The 5,000-nt window shown below is 33.2% G+C and overlaps 2 long non-coding RNA genes and 6 other non-coding genes across 12 annotated transcripts in view; 2 read left to right on the top strand and 6 right to left on the bottom strand.

Moving 5' to 3' along the window:
• The window catches only part of LOC125211259, a 9,831-nt gene extending 8,139 nt beyond the window's left edge, over positions 1 to 1,692 (top strand). Inside the window, exons 3-5 of one of the 2 annotated variants that reach the window (XR_007174482.1) lie at positions 968 to 1,087; positions 1,308 to 1,383; positions 1,483 to 1,692. This is a non-coding gene — a long non-coding RNA (uncharacterized LOC125211259). Of the gene's footprint in view, positions 1 to 967; positions 1,384 to 1,482 lie in introns of both variants that reach the window. The other variant, XR_007174481.1, reaches the window with a different exon arrangement.
• On the bottom strand, positions 28 to 99 carry TRNAP-CGG. Its single transcript has one exon. It is a non-coding gene; the product is annotated as a tRNA-Pro (tRNA).
• Positions 616 to 687, bottom strand: TRNAP-UGG. Its single transcript has one exon. It is a non-coding gene; the product is annotated as a tRNA-Pro (tRNA).
• Positions 1,693 to 2,220: 528 nt separating the features above from the next.
• LOC125211260 overlaps positions 2,221 to 5,000 on the top strand; it is a 6,155-nt gene continuing 3,375 nt past the window's right edge. For 3 of the 4 annotated variants that reach the window (XR_007174485.1, XR_007174484.1, XR_007174483.1), the window contains exon 1: positions 2,231 to 2,350. This is a non-coding gene — a long non-coding RNA (uncharacterized LOC125211260). Of the gene's footprint in view, positions 2,351 to 5,000 lie in introns of all 4 variants that reach the window. The other variant, XR_007174486.1, reaches the window with a different exon arrangement.
• Positions 2,945 to 3,016, bottom strand: TRNAP-UGG. Its single transcript has one exon. It is a non-coding gene; the product is annotated as a tRNA-Pro (tRNA).
• Positions 3,493 to 3,564, bottom strand: TRNAP-AGG. The gene has a single exon. It is a non-coding gene; the product is annotated as a tRNA-Pro (tRNA).
• On the bottom strand, positions 4,044 to 4,115 carry TRNAP-UGG. Its single transcript has one exon. It is a non-coding gene; the product is annotated as a tRNA-Pro (tRNA).
• TRNAP-AGG lies at positions 4,642 to 4,713 on the bottom strand. The gene has a single exon. It is a non-coding gene; the product is annotated as a tRNA-Pro (tRNA).

Below are 5,000 nucleotides of genomic sequence, written 5' to 3'. Positions count from 1 at the left end.
AGAATAATTATTTACATGTTTAAAAAGGGGGCATTCCGAGAATCGAACTCGGGACCTCTCGCACCCGAAGCGAGAATCATACCACTAGACCAAATGCCCTATTATACACTAATGCTCATATTCAACCTCTTTGACCTGGAAATGATCTGTTGTCAGTCACATTCATCCTCGAGTTCCTTTAAAAATACCTATCATTTTAGCTGCCCTTGTTTTCAATAAATTATAAAATGGCATGTCATTTCATTTTAACAGCTATTTGTTCCTTCTGGCTTTATGGAGCTTGACATTGAGCTTCCATCACTTTCCCCCCAATTAACAAATTAACTTCTGGACTATGATACATTTATTCTTTCTATGATGCATGATTTTGGTGAATTTAATGTGACTTTGACATGTATAATATGAAAATATGCCATCCCCATTAACACACTTCAGATTAATGTCTAATTTCAGTTTTTTTAGCATCATTTTACTCTCCTCAAATTTTATTGCCATCCCATTCTCTTATGGCAACAATTCAGAGGCTACATGGATGAAATTTAAAATCTCTGATTTTTTTTTTTAAAATTGCAAAAGCCATTCTTTTGCATAGTTTCTAATTGCTATAAAAAAGAGGGGGCATTCCGAGAATCGAACTCGGGACCTCTCGCACCCAAAGCGAGAATCATACCACTAGACCAAATGCCCTAACACATACCAATGCTCTTATTCAACCCCTTTGACTTAGAAATGATCCATCATCAGTTATATTCTTTCTTGAATGCTTTTATTAGCCAGAGTACAATTTTATGGATATTTGTTTCTAAACTTATCTTTTCATTTTACATTCCCTCAAATTCAGTAACTTCTAGATAAATTGGCTATTGCCTCTTTTGGCTTTATGGTGCATGACTTTGAATGCTTCAGTCATTTTTTTTTTTGGTTTTTTTCCAAAAATTTACTAATTTACTAGTTCTCTTTGTTGTAGATGGAGAATATTATGTATCTTGGAAGTGAAATCTAAAATCACTACTGGCTATAATAGCTAATGCTTCTATAGCCATCAGACCATGGAGTTATTGTCAGTTTCATCTCTGTCGTTAAGCTGGTATTCTCTGATTGATAAATTAGCAATTTGTATCACTTGGCTATGTATTGGATTGCCAAATATGAAATTATTTCCTGGCTCTTGAATGATTGATGATGCTACTACTTACATGGATATTTTTATCATAAATAAATGTGCAATATGGTTACAAATTAATTGGCTGTGCAAATATGGCCTGACCGTATAAATTAGGTGTCGAGTCTTTTCCTCTTTCTCGCAGGTCTGCATCGATAAGCTTTGATCTCAGTAATAGTACTAGCTGAAGTGCTGCCAACTATGTCATTCGTCGTGTATCGGTAAGATGTATATGCAGCCTATGTTTTATGAATTATTACTGATAATATTTTGTATATTCTCACATATTATATCTAGAATCACCAACATTATTTTTTTAGGAACGTCCAAGAGTGGTTTATGCTCAGAGTTCATGGATGTTTATGCTCAGAGTTCAAAGGATGTTTATCCATTACGTGTTGTTCATAATTTTTTTAATTTAATAGCCCACATTTGTGAGTTGTATCTCAAGTGTATGCGTAGATCGTGTTTGATGTTGTAAATTGTAATAATCAAGTGTCTATTCCGTCAATTATGCTCTTCATGGATAATATCATTTTGTACACTGCTTCTTCATCCAGTTATTTAAAGAAAAAATGCAAAAGAAAAAAAGAAAAGAAAAGAAAAGCTGCATGTATTTTAAAGTACTATGTTCCACAAGAACAATCAGAATTTAGAAAATCAGAATAAATATTTTTGTTTATTCTCTTCCAAGAAATAACTAATTTATTCTGACTAAGATTGAATGGTTAATCTCACAGAAGAAAGAAAATACTTGTAACAAGAAAGATACTCAAAGAAAATACTAATAAAAAAGGAAATTAATACAACTATGTTCTGAAATTTTAAATCGAAATCGGATTGGTTTTATGACTTTATCATTGATTATATTATTTTCTTACTAAATTTCTCTTACGACTATATCATTAAAATAAATCGACCCATATTTGAACATTTCGTTCTACTTTAATTTGGTTATAATTATGCATATATTTAATTTTAAAACTCATTCTTTTTTGCTAAATCATTAAAAGAATAAATATGTACTACTAGTAATCGATAATTTTTAAATTTCTATCAAATGATAGATTCCACTCTCTCCCTTCGTTTTTCCATCTCCACTTCCCAATTACTGTATTTGAAATGCTTCTTCCGTCGCAGTTACCAAAAGTCGAAAAGCATATTTCCCTCCGCAAATTAGGCGAGGAGGTTAGACTTTCAGCAGAGTTCTTAATAATTTTTAATTTCGGCATGTGCTTGGTTTGAATTTTCCACTCCTAATTAGCTTAATTGCTTCGTTGGTTTAATTCAATGCTGACTTTTGGCTTTTAAAAAATCAATTAACTGTTGAAAGACATTATTGTGCGGCGGATATTGCTAGATTATGCGTTTACTGTCAGCAATCTCAGATCCATATTGATTTTTCGGTTTAATTAGATTTTTTTGAAAAATGTACTCATACTGAGCTGCAGTTCTGCTTCATTGTAATGGATTTATTAATAAGTTTTTATAATTATTTGTCAGGAATAGTAATAGTTTATACAGTGATTGTGTATGCTAATTAATTTTCTTTGAGTTGAGCATTAAAAAAGCTTGGAAGTAGGTAGTGAAAGGGGGCTACTGTTTCTTTGATATGGATTTATTAATAATTGTTTGTCAGGAATAGTCACAGTTTATACAGTGATTATCGACTTTAGGGTTTGTAATTGATGTTCGTTGAGTTGAGCATTAAAAAAACTTGGAAGTAGGTAGTGAAATGGTGGCACTGTTCATTTGGGGAAGGGAATAAAAAGAAAAAGAAAAGGGGCATTCCGAGAATCGAACTCGGGACCTCTCGCACCCAAAGCGAGAATCATACCACTAGACCAAATGCCCTGTTGTCTACTTAGTTCTTGATCTACCTCTGTTATCTGGAAAAACATTTTGGTCATTATATTATCCCTTAAGTCCTTTTATTCACTGTTGAGTACCATCCATATCTCCCTTGGTAGTTGCTGTCTTTTAAACTTCATCATTTCATCATTTGATGCACTATAGTAAATTGTAGGCAATGGATTATCATTTTCATCGATGTTGATGCCTATTTCTTTCTTGTTGTTTATGGTACACCATATTAAGTGGTTCCTTGCATACTTCTCTCAATATACTTCTGGAATTGAATGCAGTTACGGTTTCTATGAACTTGGTTTCTGCGATAATTATCACAATATATATTGGGAGTGCTATATTTTGGACTTTGGAGTTTGACATTTTGTTGAGAAATTGGCATATAATAGAAAAAGGGATAATGCAGGACCAAAAAGAGAGAAAAAGAGTTCACCTGTGAAACATAATGGATATTAAAAATGATAGGGGCATTCCGAGAATTGAACTCGGGACCTCTCGCACCCTAAGCGAGAATCATACCACTAGACCAAATGCCCGGTTGTTTGCTGTATCACCCAGTCACCCTCATGTTACCTAGATAGAACTATTGCATCACATTAATACTTGAGGCTTTTATTCCTGAGGTGTATGGATCTCAATCTCATGTTTAACATCATCTTTCAGTTACCCTGTTTAGAGAGCATATCAAAGAACATTTCTGTGTATCTTAATTGGATATGGTGCACAACCTCAAATGCTTCCTGAAATTTTGTTTTCTTGCCTTTTCAAATTAAGCTAAGGGGTTAATGCTTATATGGATTTAAGCAACATTCTTTGTAAATGCTATAGTTCACTTTTCTTGGCATATTTTATTAAAGTTTACCCTCACCAAGAACCCTGTGAGGCCGTTCAAAATTGCTTCCTGCAGTCACATCTGTTAATAGATGCAAAATTTTGTATTATTAAAATAGGCAAGTTGGTAGAGTAAAAGGAGAAAATACTCATTTGTGGAAGTAATCAACAAAAAGGGGAAAACGGGGCATTCCGAGAATCGAACTCGGGACCTCTCGCACCCAAAGCGAGAATCATACCACTAGACCAAATGCCCGGTTGTTTACTAATCTCTTAATCAACTTTTATAGGTTTAAAATTAAATATTTTGTTATAATATTATTCATCGAGTCCTTTTATTCACTATTGAGTATTGTTACATGCTATCTTTTTTAAATACTTATCATTTGGATGCACTATATTTTTGTATTATAGACAATGGCTTATCACTTTCATTGCTGTTCATATATGTCTCTTCCTTGTAGCTTATGGTGAACAATATTAAATGCTTCCTCCCATATTCTTCTCTCAAATTTTATTGTGCACTTACATGCAGTTTTGATTTCTCTGAACTTGGTTTATGATTTTACTACTTCAGCCATTTGCTTATTTATTTTCTTTACTTTATTCATCTAGTGTATAATTATTTGTGAAGAATGACCATAATATGTTTTGGGGTATTCTATGCTATAGTTTGGAGTGATATTTTCTTCAGAAATTGGCATATAAAAAGGGATAATGGCTGGACCTAAAAGAAAGAAAAAAAGTTGACTTGTGAAACATAATGGACATTAAAAATGATAGGGGCATTCCGAGAATTGAACTCGGGACCTCTCGCACCCTAAGCGAGAATCATACCACTAGACCAAATGCCCGGTTGTTAGCTAAATCTTTCATTCAACCTCTTTTACCTGGGATACACCTATTCCATCCATTACAATCATACTTGAGGTTTTTACTCCTTGTATTTATGGATCTCATGAATCATGATTAACTTTGTCTTTTGGATACCATGTTTAGAAATTAGAGAGCATATCAAAGAAATTTTCTAGATTCTAGAAGACTGTCTCTCTGTATAGGATATGATGCACAACCTCAAATGCTTCCTGATTTTATGTTTCTTTCCTTTTCAAATTAAGCAAGTGGTTAATGCAGCTTGGTA

Source organism: Salvia hispanica, chromosome 3 (assembly GCF_023119035.1).
Source record: "Salvia hispanica cultivar TCC Black 2014 chromosome 3, UniMelb_Shisp_WGS_1.0, whole genome shotgun sequence".
Taxonomy (NCBI): Eukaryota; Viridiplantae; Streptophyta; class Magnoliopsida; order Lamiales; family Lamiaceae; genus Salvia; species Salvia hispanica.
The sequence above is the reverse complement of the archived record's forward strand: the minus strand, read 5'-3'. Positions and strand labels throughout refer to the sequence as shown.